This window comes from Bos taurus, chromosome 9 (assembly GCF_002263795.3).
Source record: "Bos taurus isolate L1 Dominette 01449 registration number 42190680 breed Hereford chromosome 9, ARS-UCD2.0, whole genome shotgun sequence".
Classification (NCBI taxonomy): Eukaryota; Metazoa; Chordata; class Mammalia; order Artiodactyla; family Bovidae; genus Bos; species Bos taurus.
In genome coordinates, this window is record NC_037336.1 from 3,388,733 (window position 1) to 3,407,243 (window position 18,511).

The following is an 18,511-nucleotide window of genomic DNA, read 5'->3' on the forward strand; positions in this document are numbered from 1 at the left end:
TCCCTGTCTACCACCAACTCCTGGAGGCTACTCAAACTCATGTCCATTGCGTTGGTGATGCGATCCAACCATCTCATCCTCTGTCTTCCCCTTCTCCTCCCACCTTCAATCTTTCCCAGCATCAGGATCTTCTCATATGACTCAGTTCTTTGCATCAGGTGGCCAAAGGATTGGAGCTTCAGGTTCAGCATCAGTCCTTTCAATGAATATTCAGTTCTGATTTCCTTTAGGATGGACTGGTTGGATCCATGAAGTCCAAGGGACTCTCAAGAGTCTTCTACAACACCACCATTCTAAAGCATCAATTCTTCTGCGCTCAGCTTTCTTTATGATCCAACTCTCACATCCATACATGATTACTGGAAAAACTATAGCATTGAATAGACAGAATTTTGTTGGCAAAGTAATGTCTCTGCTTTTAAATATGCTGTCTAGGTTTGTTATAGCTTTTATTCCAAGGAGCAAGTGTCTTTTAATTTCATGACTGCAATCACCATCTGCAGTGGTTTTGGAGCCCCCAAAATTAAAGTCTCTCACAGTTTCCAATATTTCCCCATCTATTTGCCATGAAGTGATGGGACCATATGCTATGATCTTCATTTTTTAAGTGATGAGTTTTAATCCAGCTTTTTTATTCTTCTCTTTCACTTTCATCAAGAGGCTCTTTATTTCCTCATCTCCTTCTGCCATAAGGGTGGTATCATCTGCATATCTGAGGTTACTGATATTTTCTCCTGGAAATCTTGATTCCAGCTTGTGCTTCATCCAGTCTGGTATTTTTTTTTTTTTTTTTAATGACATACTCTGCCTATAAGGTAAATAAGCAGGGTGACATTATACAGCCTTAACATACTCCTTTCCCAGTTTGGAACCAGTCCATTGTTTCGTGTCTGGTTCTAACTGTTGCTTCCTGACCTACACACAGATTTCTCAAGAGGCAGGTCAGGTGGTCTGGTATTCCCATAACTTGAAGAATTTTCCACAGTTTGTTGTGATCCACACAGTCAAAGGCTTCAGTGTAGTTAATAATACATAAGTAGATATTTTTCTGGAATTCTTTTGCTTTTTCTATGATCCAACAGATGTTGGCAATTTTATCTTTGGTGTCTCTGCCTTTTCTAAATCCAGTTTGAACATCTGGAAGCTCTCAGTTCATATATTGTTGAAGCCTAGCTTGGAGAATTTTAAGCATCACTTTGATAGCATGTGAGATGAGTGCAATTGTGCAGTACTTTGAACATTCTTAGGTATTGCCTTTATTTGGGATTGGAATGAAAAATGACATTTTCTTCTTATGTTAGTGGGGTTGAGTATAGTGAACAAGAAAGGAAAGATCTCTTTTGTTGTGAAATTTTCAATAAGCTTGTCACCACATATCAAAACACAGACTAAGTGCAAGTTTTAATAATCTGAATGAATAGAGGAGTGTGTTATGGGAACAGTTGAGAAAGTCCCTTTGAAGTGAAAGCTCTGTTTTGTGGCATGCTTTTCAGTTTGCTTAGGAAAATTGCATATTACATGTATCCTGCCATTCTCACTAAGTAGAATTTTTCCACTCAACAATAATGAGGGAAATGGCTAAGGTAAAAGCATTGAAATGGGCCAGGCAAAGAAGTATTTTCATTGGGTCTGGATTAATCCCAGAAATGTGGATAAAAAAAATACCAAAGTATTTTCCTTTTTAATCTATGTTTTCATGCAGTCTATCCACTTAAAGTAATATTTAATACTCAGAAATTCAAACAGGAGAATTATCTACAACTTCATGCTTCAGAGTTAGAGCCCATTATAAAGGGATGAGGTATATAAACATATGCATAAAAATTACTGCTGCTTTTTAGTTGCTAAATTATATCTGACTCTGCAACCCATGGACTGTAGCCCATCAGGCTCCTCTGTGTGAGGGATTTCCTAGACAAGAATACTGGAATGAGTTGTCATTTCTTTTTCCAGGGAATGTTCCTAAAGAAGGGATCAAACCCACATTGCCTGCAGATTCTTCACCACTGAGCCACCAGGGAAGCACCGTGCATAAAAATAAGGGTAATGGAAATCCCAGTGTACTTGTCATTGTGAAAGTGAACACCAAAGGAAGGTAAATTCAGTTCTAGCTGTGAGATAGCTAAGAGATGCACAGAATGATGGGCCTTGGAGCTTGAATTTGGGAGTGACCATCATATGGCAACAGAGCTATCATCACTGTAGTTCTTAATATTGATGAGTTCTTAATATTGAATAATAAAAATGGAATTTCCCTTCATAAATCACTTACAATGTGTTTTTCTCTGGAAACATTTGTATAATATCACCTATAAACATGTCTTTGAACCTCATTTCACATGAAAATGCAACTTGTTTTGAAATGAAAGTAGTGTGGTCTTTGTGTGTTAACTTGAAAACATTTTAACACATATAACACTAAAGAGTATCCATTACTATGTAAATAACCTTCTATGATTTTTAATTAACATGCTCTTTTATTATCTGTTTCTAATAAACCCCAGAGTTTTCCACATGATTATTACTAAAAATCTTCCAAATAGGCCATATACATTTTAGACTGCATTCTTTTTTGCCAACTGTTTTCAAAGAGATTTGTTAATACAACCTATTGAAAACAATTATCTTAGCAACTTGTGTTCCAGTTTTGAAGTACATTTTTTCACTTTTTAGAATAAAATTATCCTTGTTTATTTTATTGCAAACAGCAGGTAGAAAAGCTGTCATACAGAATGTTTAGTTCAGTTCACTTCAGTCGCTCAGTCATGTCCGACTCTTGGCGACCCTATGAACTGCAGCACTCCAGGCCTCCCTGTCCATCACCACCTCCCGGAGTTCACTCAAACTCACGTCCATCAAGTCGGTGATGCCATCCAGCCATCTCATCCTCTGTCAGATGTGCAGATGACACCACCCTTATGGGAGTAAGTGAAGAGGAACTAAAAAGCCTCTTGATGAAAGTGAAAGAGGAGAGTGAAAAAGTTGGCTTAAAGCTCAACATTCAGAAAATTAAGATCATGGTATCTGGTCCCATCACTTCATGGGAAATCCATGGGGAAACAGTGGGAACAGTGTCAGACTTTATTTTTTGGTGCTCCAAAATCACTGCAGATGGTGACTGCAGCCATGAAATTAAAAGACGCTTACTCCTTGGAAGGAAAGTTATGACCTACTTAGCATATTGAAAAGCAGAGACATTAATTTGCTAACAAAGGTCCGTCTAGTCAAGGCTATGGTTGTTCCTGTGGTCATGTATGGATGTGAGAGTTGGACTGTGAAGAAAGCTGAGTGCTGAAGCATTGATGCTTTTGAACTGTGGTGTTGGAGAAGACTCTTGAGAGTCCCTTGAACTGCAAGGAGATCCAACCAGTCCATTCTGAAGGAGATCAGCCCTGGGTGTTCTTTGGAAGGAATGATGCTAAAGCAGAAAATCCAGTACTTTGGCCACCTCATGCAAAGAGTTGACTCATTGGAAAAGACTCTGATGCTGGGATGGATTGGGGGCAGGGGGAAAAGGGGATGACAGAGGATGAGATGGCTGGATGGCATCACCGAATGTTACTCATTAACTTTATGTTTGTTGGACTTTTAGGTCTGTCCTTGCCAAAATGTATCATTTAAGACAAGGACAAATCTGAAAGCTGACAAAATATATAAGTTCCAATAATTGTATGTGAATTATTTTTACACTGTACTCTTTAGGCAACATACTGGGGAAAAAATTGTACCACTGATACACTAAGATCTCAAGACTTCTCTTAAAAAAAAAAAAAGATTTTCATCTTCTTTTACAGAGGTTCACTGGGATAGGTTCAGCTTTTAGTTAGTACACATGAAATAGTGTTCATTTTGGACTGTGTTTCAAATATGGGAGGGAGTTGATGGTGGTAATAATTGATTGTGATTATTTCTCTCAGCTTACCAAGAAAACAGGAAGAATACCATTCAATGTAATTACACCAGAATTATAGTTATCAGAAAACAAAATAAATAAATAAATGTGCAGGCCATCCTAGAACAGATTCAAAAGTCAGAAACCATAAAAGAAAGAAAAAAAATCCATTCAATTAATTACATTTTAGCAAGATATTATAAATTTAAAAAGAAACAAGAGAAAGTTAAAGGCATAAGAAATGTAGAGGCTCAAAGGTCATTTCTGTAATCTTGTTAAAGTTTTGGTTATAGATTTAGGTATCTGTTACATCTCAGAAGGGTGTACCCCATGTCTCAGCAATAAATAATCCACCTGCAGTGCAGGAGACACAGGAGATATGGGTTGGATCCCTGGGTCAGGACTATTCCCTGGAAAAGGGCATGCAACACAGTCTGGTATTCTTACTGGGAAAATCCCATGGACAGATAAGCCTGGTGGGCTAAAGTCCATGGGGTTGGAAAGAGTTGGACACAACTAAAGCAACTGAGCATATATACATGTTAAATTTCAAAATACACACTTAGACTTGTACATTTCATTTTATGTACATTTTACACCTAAAGAAAATAGCATTTTAAATTCTAGTTAAAGAAATTAATAACAAAGTAATGCTGAAGAAGCTGAAGTTGAATGGTTCTATGAAGACCTACAAGACCTTTTAGAACTAACACCCTAAAAAAGATGTCCTATTCATTATAGGGGACTGTACTGCAAAAGCAGGAAGTCAAGAAACACCTGGAGTAACAGGCAAATTTGGCCTTGAAATATGGAATGAAGCAGGGCAAAAACTAATAGAGTTTTGAAAAGAAAATGCACTTTCATAACAAACACCCTCTTCCAACAACACAAGAGAAGACACAGAGTGTCTTCTCTTGACATGGACATGACCAGATGGTCAACACCGAAATCAGATTGATTATATTCTTTGCAGCCAAAGATGGAGAAGCTCTATACAGTCAGCAAAAACAAGACCAGGAGCTGACTGTGGCTCAGATCATGAACTCCTTATTGCCAAATTCAGACTTAAATTGAAGAAAGTAGGGAAAACCACTAGACCATTCAGGTATGACCTAAATCAAATACCTTATGATTATACAGTGGAAGTGAGAAATAGATTTAAGGGCCTAGATCTGATAGATAGACTGCCTGATGAACTATGGAATGAGGTTCGTGACACTGAACAGGAGACAGGGATCAAGACTATCCCCACGGAAAAGAATTGCAAAAAAGCAAAATGGCTGTCTGGGGAGGCCTTACAAATAGCTGTGAAAAGAAGAGAAGTGAAAAGCAAAGGAGAAAAGGAAAGATATAATTATCTGAATGCAGAGTTCCAAAGAATAGCAAGAAGAGATAAGAAAGCCTTCTTCAGCAATCAATGCAAAGAAATAGAGGAAAACAACAGAATGGGAAAGACTAGAGATCTCTTCAAGAAAATCAGAGATACCAAGGGAACATTTCATGCAAAGATGGGCTCGATAAAGGACAGGAATGGTATGGACCTAACAGAAGCAAAAGATATTAAGAAGAGATGGCAAGAATACACAGAAAAACTGTATAAAAAAGATCTTCATGACCCAGATAATCACAACGGTGTGATCACTGACCTAGAGCCAGACATCCTGGAATGTGAAGTCAAGTGGGCCTTAGAAAGCATCACTATGAACAAAGCTAGTGGAGGTGATGGAATTCCAGTGGAGCTATTCCAAATCCTGAAAGATGATGCTGTGAAAGTGCTGCACTCAATATGCCAGCAAATTTGGAAAACTCAGCAGTGGCCACAGGACTGGAAAAGGTCAGTTTTCATTCCAATCCCAAAGAAAGGCAATGCCAAAGAATGCTCAAACTACCACACAGTTGGACTCATCTCACACGCTAGTAAATTCATGCTCAAAATTCTCCAAGCCAGGCTTCAGAAATATGTGAACTGTGAACTTCCTGATGTTCCAGCTGGTTTTAGAAAAGGCAGAGGAACCAGAGATCAAATTGCCAACATCTGCTGGATCATGGAAAAAGCAAGAGAGTTCCAGAAAAGCATCTGTTTCTGCTTTATTGACTATGCCAAAACTTTTGACTGTGTGGATCACAATAATCTGTGGAAAATTCTGAAAGAGATGGGAATAACAGACCACCTGACCTGCATCTTGAGAAACCTGTATGCAGGTCAGGAAGGAACAGTTAGAACTGGACATGGAAAAACAGACTGGTTCCAAATAGGAAAAGGAGTTTGTCAAGGCTGTATATTGTCACCCTGTTTATTTAACTTATATGCAGAGTACATCATGAGAAATGCTGGGCTGGAAGAAACACAAGCTGGAATCAAGATTGCCGGGAGAAATCTCAATAACCTCAGATATGCAGATGACACCACCCTTATGACAGAAAGTGAAGAGGAACTCAAAAGCCTCTTGGTCAAAGTGAAAGTGGAGAGTGAAAAAGTTGGCTTAAAGCTCAACATTCAGGAAACGAAGATCATGGCATCTGGTCCCTTTGCTTCATGGGAAATAGATGGGTAAACAGTGGAAACAGTGTCAGATTTTATTTTTCTGGGTTCCAAAATCACTGCAGATGGTGAGTGCAGCCATGAAATTAAAAGACGCTTACTCCTTGGAAGGAAAGTTATGTCCCACCTAAATAGCATATTGAAAAGCAGAGACATTACTTTGCCAACAAAGGTTCATCTAGTCAAGGCTATGGTTGTTCCTGTGGTCATGTATGGATGTGAGAGTTGGACTGTGAAGAAGGCTGAGCGTCAAAGAATTGATGCTTTTGAACTGTGGTTTTGGAGAAGACTCTTGAGGGTCCCTTGGACTGCAAGGAGATCCAACCAGTCCATTCTGAAGGAGATCAGCCCTGGGATTTCTTTGGAAGGAATGGTGCTAAAGCTGAAACTCCAGTACTTTGGCCACCTCATGTGAAGAGTTGACTCATTGGAAAAGACTCTGATGCTGGGAGGGATTGGGGGCAAGAGGAGAAGGGGAGGACAAAGGATGAGATGGCTGGATGGCATCACTGACTCGATGGACGTGAGTCTGAGTGAGTTGGTGATAGACAGGGAGGCCTGGCGTGCTGCAATTCATGGGGTCACAAAGAGTCGGACACGACTTAGTGACTGATCTGATCTGATCTGATGCTAATCTATGAGGCTTCCCTGGTGGGTCAGACTGTAAAGCATCTGCTTGCAATGCGGGAGACCCGGTTTTGATTTCTGGGTCAGGAAGATCCCCTGCAGAAGGAAATGGCAATCCACTCCAGCATTCTTGCCTGGAAAATCCCATGGACGGAGGAGTCTGATAGGCTACAGTCCATGGTGTCGTAAAGAGTTGGACATGACTGAGTGACTTTACTTTCACTTTCATATTAATCTGTACAATGTATTTTAAATCATATCTAAAATTAAGTTAGATCCAACCAGTCCATTCTAAAGGAGATCAGTCCTGGTTGTTCTTTGGAAGGAATGATGCTAAAGCTGAAACTCCAGTACTTTGGCCACCTTATTCGAAGAGCTGACTCATCAGAAAAGACTCTGATGCTGTGAGGGATTGGGGGCGGGAGGAGAAGGGGACGACAGAGGATGAGATGGCTGAATGGCATCACCGACTGGATGGACGTGAGTTTGAATGAACTCCGGGAGTTGGTGATGGACAGGAAGGCCTGGATTTCCTGGATTCATGGGGTCTCAAAGTGTCGGACAGGACTGAGCGACTGAACTGAACTGAAAGATATGAAATGGATGAAGATTCTATGAACTGATTCGTGCCACAGCACATTTAGAAAAATGGCAATGACAGAATAGGATGGGCGGATTAACATAATTCATTGTAAAAAAAAAAAAATACAATAACTTCAAATTTCATCATAAATGTTGAAAAACAATGGATCCCCAATATAAAATCCAGTGAAAAGTACCAATAAGTAATTTAAAAGAAAATGATTTTATTTTAAAATAATTTTTAATTTAAGTTTATTTATTTTAATTGGAGGCTACTTATTTTACAATATTGTATTGGTTTGCAATAAAATAATATTTTAAAAGATTTATTGAAAGACAGTAAATACATTTGAAAATATGCAACTTTAGTATCAATGAGAAAAACACAGATTAAAAATGGTATTTGTTTATTCAATTATCTTGGTAAAAATTAGTCATACATGATGTTTGTAAATGTAGGATGGTTGCTGCTGCTAAGTCGCTTCAGTTGTGTCCGACTCTGTGCGGCCCCATAGACGGCAGCCCACCAGGCTCCCCATTCCCTGGGATTCTCCAGGCAAGAATACTGGAGTGGGTTGTCATTTCCTCCTCCAATGCACGAAAGTGAAAAGTGAAAGTGAAGTCGCTCAGTCGTGTCCGACTCTTAGCGACCCCATGGACTGCAGCCTACCAGGCTCCTCTGCCCATGGGATTTTCCAGGCAAGAGTACTGGAGTGGGGTGCCATTGCCTTCTCTGAATGTAGAATGGTAGAATTATGCTTAATACTGGTATATTTGCAAATTGATACAAACTTTTAGAAATGCTCCTTTTTGAGGTGTGTAAAATATATTTAGTGAGACAATTTTGATTCAGGAAACCAGATTTTAGAAATGCATTTTCTTATGAGACAACTGGACCAAAGGCTATCCATTCATGTGTTTATAATTATTAAAATGAAAATATAAATCCCAAATACTTAGCATTAAGAGCTTGGTTAAACATAATTTGTACTTAAACTGAAGTTTGTAAACGTTTTGAAAATGTTGTTATACATTTATTTATAAGAAAAGATACCCACACTTACTTTTTTAGCAAAAATTAGATTAAGAAAAATTATGTTAAATATACCTATATATATGTGTATATATATATACACACATACACAATTGAAAATTTAGAGTAAAATAATATTTGCTATCTTTGACATGCTGTAGAATCAGCAGTAGAAAAAGCAGCTGTAGAAAAAGCAGCTTCACTTTTTATACTCCTTTTTATACATTTTTTAAAATTGTTTTGAAAACAAAAAATAAACATTATAGATCAAAAATGAGGAAATAAATACATCAAATATGACAAGTAATATTCTTATTATATACTTAGTTCTTACAATTATAGAAAGCTACTAATATCTGTGAACTTTCAAAAATATTTATTTATATGAAAAAATGGTATATTCTAGGGGAAACAACAGGAAATAAGTAGTTTTTATCTTCTAGGTGTTCATAATTCGGATTCAAAAGCATTCAGAACATTTTTTGAGCCACTCTAGATTAAACTTTTATTTTCTTCCTTATTGTCACAAGTGTGAAAATAATCATGGTGAAAAAATTATTTACTGTTTTATATTTATATTATTTACTGTTTTTTATTTATATTATGGGCCTCTCAGATCATGCTAATGGTAAAGAATCCCTCTGTCAATGAAGGAGACATAAATTCAATCTCTGTGTTGGAAAGATCCCCTGGAGGAGGAAATGGCAACCCACTTCAGTATTTTTGCCTGGAGAATTCCATGGACAGAGGAACCTGGAGGGCTACAGTCCATAGTGTCCAAAAGAGTTGGACAAGACTGAAGTGACTTAGCACACATTTATGTTGTTATGTATTTCTAAGGTATATGAGAAATTGTTAAATAGTTCTTATTGCTTAAAGGAAATCGGCAACTTTCTATGAATAGAGTAAATTTCCCTGAAGTCAAATTCCAAAGTGAATTTGTTGAATAGTGTTTTGTGAAACAGATAAGAAATGGCTCTTAGATGATACCATCTATTAGTTTGAAGAAGAAACTAAATATCCTTTGATTGCAAGAGCCATTTTGCAACAGTTAGATCAGTTTGGGACATGGAATGCTAGAATAACACTTGCCATTCAGGACAGTGCACCACTCAAAATATGCAAAAGTGACTTTCCAAGATAAATACGTTCCCGATCTGTACACCTTTTGAACAACTTCATACATTTATATTTCTTGAGATGAGAGTATTTTGAGATATGAATTTCCCCATAATTTTAATTAGTTTGAGACAATCATCTTCCTGTATTAAATATTGTGAATTAAAGCAATAATGTCACTTCATGGCAAATAGATGGGAAAACAGTGGAAACAGTGGCAGACTTTATTTTGGGGGGCTCCAAAATCACTTCAGATGGTGACTCCAGCCATGAAATTAAAAGATGCTTACTCCTTGGAAGAAAAGTTATGAACAATCTAGGCAGCATATTAAAAAGCAGAGACATTACTTTGCTAAAAAATGTCTGCCTAGTTAAGGGTATGGTTTTTCCAGTAGTCAAGTGTGGATGTGAGATTTGGACTATAAAGAAAGCTAAGCATCAAAGAATTGATGCTTTTTAACTGTGGTTTTGGAGAAGACTCTTGAGAGTCCCTTGAACTGCAAGAAGATCCATCCAGTTCATCCTTAAGCAAATCATTCCTGAATTTTCATTGGAAGGCCTGATGTTGAAGCTGAAACTCCAATACTTTGGCCACCTGATGTGAAGAACTGACTCACTTGAAAAGACCCTGATGCTGGGATAGACTGAAGAGGGGTGGAGAAGGAGACGACAGAGGATGAGATGGTTGGATGGCATCTCTGACTTGAAGGACATGAGTTTGAGTAAACTCTGGAAGTTGTTGATGGACGGGAAGGCCTGGTGTATTTCAGTCCATGGGGTCACAAACAGTCGGACATGACTGAGTGACTGAACTGAACTGAACTGACTGATAGCAATATTAAAGTCAGAAAAAAGTGATAGTAAGGGCTAACCACAGAAATACATACATAATATAGGCAAATGTACCTGCTTACTGTATTCTAATGCCTGAGTTGAATCAAGAGCTTCTATGTATTTTTCAGCAATTTTAACCTACTAATTATTTTAAGTCTGATGCTGTAAAAACAATATTTCATAGGAACCTGGAATGTTAGGTCCATGAATCAAGATAAATTGGATGTGATCAAACAGGAGATGGCAAAAGTAAACATTGACATTTTAGAAATCAGTGAACTAAAATGGACTGGAATGAGTGAATTTAATTCAGATGATCCTTACATCTGCTACTGTGGGCAAGAATCTCTTAGAAGAGATAGGGTAGCCCTCATAGTCAGCAAAAGAGTGTTAAGTGCAGTACTTGTGTACAATCTCAAAAACAACAGAAAGATCCCTGTTGGTTTAGAAGACAATTCAGTAACACAGAAATCTAAGTCTACATACCAGTAACTAATGCCAGAGAAGCTGAAGTTGAATGGTTCTAAGAAAACATACAACACTTTCTAGAACTAACACCAAAAAACAATGTCCTTTTCATCATAGGGGACTGGAATGCAAAAGTAGGAAGTCAAGAGATACTTGGAGTAATAGGCAAGTTTGGCCTTGAAGTACAAAATGAAGCAGGGCAAAGGATAAGAAAGTTTTGCAAACAGAACACACTGGTCATAGCAAACACCCCATTCCAACAACACAAGAGATGACTCTACATATGGATATCACCTAATGGTGAATAACAAAATCAGATTGATTATATTCTTCACAGCTGAGGGTGTAGATGTCTATACAGTCAACAAAAACAAGACAGGGAGCCTACTGTGGCTCAGGTCATGAACTTCTTATTGCAAAATTCTACATAAATTGAAGCAAGTAGGGCAAACAACTTGACCATTCAGGTATGACCTAAATCAAATCCCTTATGATTATACAGTGTAAAAGACAAATATATTCAAGGGATTAGATCTGATAGACAAAGTACCTTAAGAAGTTTAGACAGAGGTTTGTGACATTGTACAGGAGGTAGTGATGAAGGTCATCCCCAAGAGAAAGAAATGCAGAGAGGCAAAATGGTTGTCTGAAGAAGCCTTACAAACAGCTGAGAAGAGAAAAGACGCTAAAGGCAAAGGAGAAAAGGAAAGATATACCCATTTGAACGCAGAGTTTCAAAGAATAGCAAGGATAGATAAGAAGGACTTCCTCAGGGATCAGTGCAAAGAAATAGAGGAAAACAAAAGAATGGGAAAGACTAGAGAACTCTTCAAGATAATTAGAGATACCAAGGGAATATTTCCTGCAAAGAGGGGCACAATAAAGGACAGAAATGATATGAACTTACAAGAAGCAGAGGATGTTACTAAAAGGTGGCAAGAACACACAAAAGAACTGTACAAAAAAGATCTTCATGACCCAGATTACCACAATGTTATGATCACTCGCCTAGAGTCTGACATCCTGGAATGTGAAGTCAAGTGGGCCTTAGGAAGCATCACTGTGAACAAAGCTATTGGAGGTGATAGAATTCCAGGTGATCTATTTCAAATCCTAAATGATGATTTTGTTAAAGTTCTGCATCCAATATGGCAGCAAATTTGAAAAACTCAGCAGTAGCCACAGAACTGAAAAATGTCAGTTTTCACTGCAATCCCAAAGAAAGGCAATGCCAAAGAATCTTCAAACTACCACACATTTGCACTCATCTCATATCCTGGCAAATATTGCTCAAAATTTTCCAAGCTAGGCTTCAACAGTACATGAACCATGCACTTCCAGATGTTCAAGCTGAATTTAGAAAAGGCAGTCAAACTGGAGATCAAATTGCCTATATCCATTGGGTTATCAAAAAAGGAAGAGAATTCCAGAAAAACATCTACTTCTGTTTTATTGCCTACACTTTGATTGCATGGATCACAATAAACTGTGGAAAATTATTCAAGATATGGGAATACCAGACCACCTGACCTGCCTCCTGAGAAATCTGTATGTTGGGACCAGATATAGAACAACTGACTGGTTCCAAACTGGAAAAGGAGTACATCAAGGCTGTACATTGGCATCCTGCTTATTTAACCTGTATGCAGAACACATCATGTGAAATGCCAGGCTGGATGAAGTACAAGCTGGAATCAAGACTGCAAGGAGAAACATCAGCAACCTCAAATATGCAGATGACACCATCCTTATGGCAGAAAGTAAAGAGGAACTAAAGAGCCTCTTGATGAAATTGAAAATGGAGAGCAAAAATGCTGGCTTAAACTCAACATTCAAGAAATAAAGATCATGGCATCCAGTCCCATCACTTCATGGCAAATAGATGGGGAAATAATGGCAATATAGTCAGACTTTATTTTTTTGGGCTACAAAATCATTGCAGATGGTGACTGCAGCCATGAAATTAAGACACTTGCTTCTTGGAGGAAAAGCTCTGACCAACCTAGGCAGCATATTAAAAAGCAGAGACATTACTTTTCCCACAAAGGTCTGTCTAGTCAAATCTATGATTTTTCCAGTAGTCATGTATGGATTTGAGTGTTAGACCATGAAGAAAGCCTAGAGCTGAAGAACTGATTCTTTCAAACTGTGGTGTTGTAGAAGACTCTTGAGAGTTGCTTGGACTGCAAGGAGATCAAACCAGTCAACCTTAAAGGAAACCAGTCCTGAATTTTTATTGTAACAACTGATGCTGAAGCTGAATCTCCAATACTTTGGCCACCTGATGCAAATAACTGACTCATTAGAAGAGACCCTGATGCTGGAAAAGATTGAAGGCAGGAGTAGAAGGGAATGACAGAGGATGAGATGGCTTGATGGCATCACCAACTCAATAGACATGAGTTTGAGCAAACTGTGGGAGTTGATGACGGACAGGAAAGCCTGGTGTGATGCAGACCACAGGGTCTCAAACAGTCAGACATGACTGAGCGACTGAACTGAAATGAATTATTTTATGAGATATAATGTTGAAGCAGGAAAAATACTCCTGGAATGAGAAAGAAGTATGAGAGATTCAGTTTTCATGATTGAATAACTGATAAAAATGATCTTAAAAATGCACTTGTTTTAGATTTTTACCTTTTTAGTAATTATGATTTAATTCCTTGTGAAACGTGTGAATCTAATGTTTGCACAAAATTAAAATTTCTCTCTTAACTATTTGAAATTTAATTAATTAGCTATCAGTCATCAGTGTTGGTCAAACTTGTCTCTAGAATCTCATTTATGAGATTTCATTTTATATCAAATTTTCAGTTATTTATGAAAATTGCCAGTCTTCACACAAAACTGCAAAGGCAAAGCAGTTCCTTTCCATTCTTTTTCTCTTCTATTCATTAAAAAAAAGAAACAGAAAACAAAAAACCTATCACAGCTGACACATACTACAGCAACTTCTAAACTTATTTTCTCAACTTTTTCACCTTTTGTGCTCTGACAACTCTTCTGCAAATTCCATCAGAATAGATAGAACTACCAAAATTCCTGCTGGGACTCTCCTCACTTCTCCTTATATGTCTATCTAGTTCAGCAGCAAATTTCTCAATAATAGAACCACCTCATGATCTTACAGTGTTCTTTCTCATCACCTGTTGAATATTAAAGAATTTAATATTTTTAGAGGCCTGATGACTCAAAGTTTATCTTAGATTTATTTTGTTTTACATATTTAAAAATATATATTATTCTCTGGGATGATCTATTTGGAATATTATAGAATGAAACTTATCTTTTAAAGTTAAATAATAGGAATGAAAGTTAATGATATCTAAAGGCAAACAAATGCATTTTTCAGATTTTCTGTGCTTTGCAGACTTCATATGCACAAAAATAAATGCCATTTTTACAGTTCAGGTGAAAAATGTAGTTGTTGGAAAATTATATTTCATCTTATGGGTCAATCTCTCAATTAGACATTATATGGAAAAGCAAACTAGCTTTCCCTGAATGGGAGAAAATGGCAAAAGAAAAACATGTTAAAACTATGATTTCATATTCATATTTTATTTTTCACAGTCATATATTCTGTAAATATAAATATATTCTTTACTGTCCTAAAAATAAGAATATATAACATTAGTCTTAACAATTCTTGTTTTTCTTGGGAAACAGGTTCTGTAATATTTAGGATAATAGATCAAAAATCATTAAAGATATCCAATATCAATATTTTAAGAACAGTATAAAATTTAATTTTAAAATATATGAATTCTTTAAATGGAGAATATTTCCTCATCCTTCTTAATGTTCTTGTCGACTTCCTTTTACTCAGGCAAAAAAATATGATCTCAATTTCACATCATCTAGCAGGAGGTTCTCATTTAGTTTAATGCTATTTCATTTATACCAAATATCATCTTTCATTTCATTTATTCTATTATCTCACATACTTGGAAAGGTTTGAATTGCACCTGGCAGATTGTTATAATGTTATATTTTAAGTTCACTATTTATCAGATATCTCATCAGGCAATTCGAGTTCATATTTCCTTGCAGTCAAAACATTAGTGTCAAAAACCTCTTTAAGAAATTGCTTTCTCTGAGAACATTCTAGCTACATCTCACTTTTCTGAACCAAATGTATAATCTAAGTGTGTTTCCAATTCATAAAAAATATATAAAATTAAATTGTTATGCTGGTAAAACTATAAAGCCCACATCATTTTATATGAAGATATGTAACATTATAAGACCCAGATCATGTACATAAATTTATCTTTCTCAAAGAATTGAATTTCAGCTTTTGAGATATAAGTTCTATAATTACACACAAAAAATAGATTCATCTTTTTAAAAACATGTAACTGTTAACACTTATTAACACTTCTAAGTTTTATTAAATATATATGTCAGCCACAAAAATCATCAATGTTACTTTCTATGTTTTTTTTTTCTTTTTTTAAATTTTATTTTATTTTTTAAACTTTACAATATTGTATTAGTTTTGCCAAATATTGAAATGAATCCACCACAGGTATACCTGTGTTCCCTATCCTGAACCCTCCTCCCTCCCCATACCCTCCCTCTGGGTCGTCCCAGTGCACCAGCCCCAAGCATCCAGTATCGTGCATCGAACCTGGACTGGCGACTCGTTTCATACATGATATTATACATGTTTCAATGCCATTCTTCCAAATCTCCCCACCCCCTCCCTCTCCCACAGAGTCCATAAGACTGATCTATACATTAGTGTCTCTTTTGCTGTCTCGTACAGGGTTATTGTTACCATCTTTCTAAATTCCATATATATGCGTTAGTATACTGTATTGGTGTTTTTCTTTCTGGCTTACTTCACTCTGTATAATAGGTTCCAGTTTCATCCATCTCATTAGAACTGATTCAAATGTATTCTTTTTAATGGCTGAGTAATACTCCATTGTGTATATGTACCACTGCTTTCTTATCCATTCATCTGCTGATGGGCATCTAGGTTGCTTCCATGTCCTGGCTATTATAAACAGTGCTGTGGTGAACATTGGGGTACATGTGTCTCTTTCCCTTCTGGTTTCCTCAGTGTGTATGCCCAGCAGTGGGATTGCTGGATCATAAGGCAGTTCTATTTCCAGTTTTTTAAGGAATCTCCACACTGTTCTCCATAGTGGCTGTACTAGTTTGCATTCCCACCAACAGTGTAAGAGGGTTCCCTTTTCTCCACACCCTCTCCAGCATTTATTGCTTGTAGACTTATGAATCGCAGCCATTCTGACTGGTGTGAAATGGTACCTCATAGTGGTTTTGATTTGCATTTCTCTGATAATGAGTGATGTTGAGCATCTTTTCATGTGTTTGTTAGCCATCTGTTTGTCTTCTTTGGAGAAATGTCTATTTAGTTCTTTGGCCCATTATAATCATTTGAATTTTATAGATTTAAAAATGCTATCACTAACATTATTTGAGTAAATTTTTATGACACTAGTTTAAAACAAATATACTTATGATTAAATTATAATTCTTAAAATAATATTAATTGTTTGATGATAAGGATATTTTTTAAAGATAGTGGTTTTAAAACATATGCTTTATATTTTCAAAAGAATGACGTTCAAGGAGTGAAAATTTTAACTTGAAAGTTTCTATATCAGACTCCTAAAGGTAGATATTTTACCAAAAATACTGTCCAGGCTATGGAAAATAGCACAAGCTTGATACCAGGTGGGGTATATTGGTTTGTTTTGTTTGTTTAGGGGGAGAACGGAGATATAAGAAAGCTTATTTTGACACAGAAAGGAGGAATCATATCCTCTAATAGGACCTAAAGTGCAGTAATAATTTGACTTCCTTGGCAGTCCAGTGATTAAGACTACAGGCTTTCTCTGCCAAGGGCCCGGGCTGGATTTCTGGTCAGAGAACTAAGATCCTATAAGCCTTGTAGTGTGGACAAAAATGAATGAAGAAATAAAGGATAGATCCAAAGCAGTAATGAGAGACAAAGTAATCAAAGTGTCAAAGCATATGCCTAACTGGTTAGACCTCACTTTCTCTCCCTCTATTCTCTGTGCTCCAGTCACACGAGTTGCACTTCTCACATGCACCAGAAACACTCTCATATCAGTGCTTTTGTGCTTTCCCTGAAAGTGCCTCAGTCTGGTATGAAGCCGCTTCCTTACTTGCATTCACTGTTGCACCCTGGGTTATTTAACACATCAGGTGCTCCATAGCTACCTGTTCAAATGGTAAATGACTTGTCTCAAAATCACATCTAGAATGAAATTGAAATTTAGACCCCTTAAAACTGAATTCCTCTGCTGAGTTTATGATTAACCTCTCCATCTCCAACTTTACTCCCTTGGTTTTCCTGAACCTGTTCCCTTCGAGATTGAGGACTATTAAAGAAATGGGGAGGGTGATTGAAACCATATGTAAGTCCCTGTGCCCCTGTTTGAAGTTAAAGCTTTTGCTTTAATCTCCCTGGCCTCCAATGAGTCTCTGAAGGGTGGTTCAAGAATAAACTATTAGGAAATAAAAATATGTTGAAACAAAGAAAAGCTGGTGGATTAGGAAACTGGAAACAATTTAGACTACAAACCTGCCACGTAGAGTCACTGAACACCCAGTTACCTGAGAGATATAGATAAAATTCAGGCACACATTCCCTATGTTGTTTTTACAGGAAGCAGTCCCCAACCAGATGAAAACTGTGGACCGCAAGCACGTAGGCCCTAGGCCAGAAACATGAAATCAGAAAGTTGATTTTGCTTTTAACTTCACATTGATGCCAACCAAACAGAACTGTGCAAGAGTTGATCACACACCCTGCAACCCCTTCCTTTATACTATCTTTAAAATCTCTTTCCTGAAAGCCTTCAGAAAATTCAAGTGTTTTGATCATGAAGTGCTTGTTCTCCTTGCCTGGTGCCTGCAATAAATGCTGTGCTTCCCTTCAGCACAACCCGGTCTATGTAGCAGGACTTTATTATGCATGACAGAGTGGATCTAAAGTTGGGTTTGCTAACAGAATCAGGGCCAAACCAGATCTGTCTGTTTGTCTGAGAAGACACTTTTTTTTTTTTTTTTTTTTGCTTGGAAAGATTGCCAACATTTCCTAGTGCCTCAAATGTTGTTTCTTCCCTCCTCAGAGAAGTAACTGTGGTAAGACTAGGTTGCAGAAATTAATAGTTTATTGACAGTAATCCTAGAGAGCAGGATTATGAGGCAGGGAAGACAGAAAACCTAAAGTCAGTCTAACCTCACAGAAACGAATCCCCCAAAGTTGTGAAAATCTGCAAAGGTCCCAGAGATGTGTGCGGACAGCAAGAGGTGCCTGTTACATCTTCCTCACTATCTGGAAGGAGAAGGCAATGGCACCCCACTCCAGTACTCTTGCCTGGAAAATCCCATGGATGGAGGAGCCTGA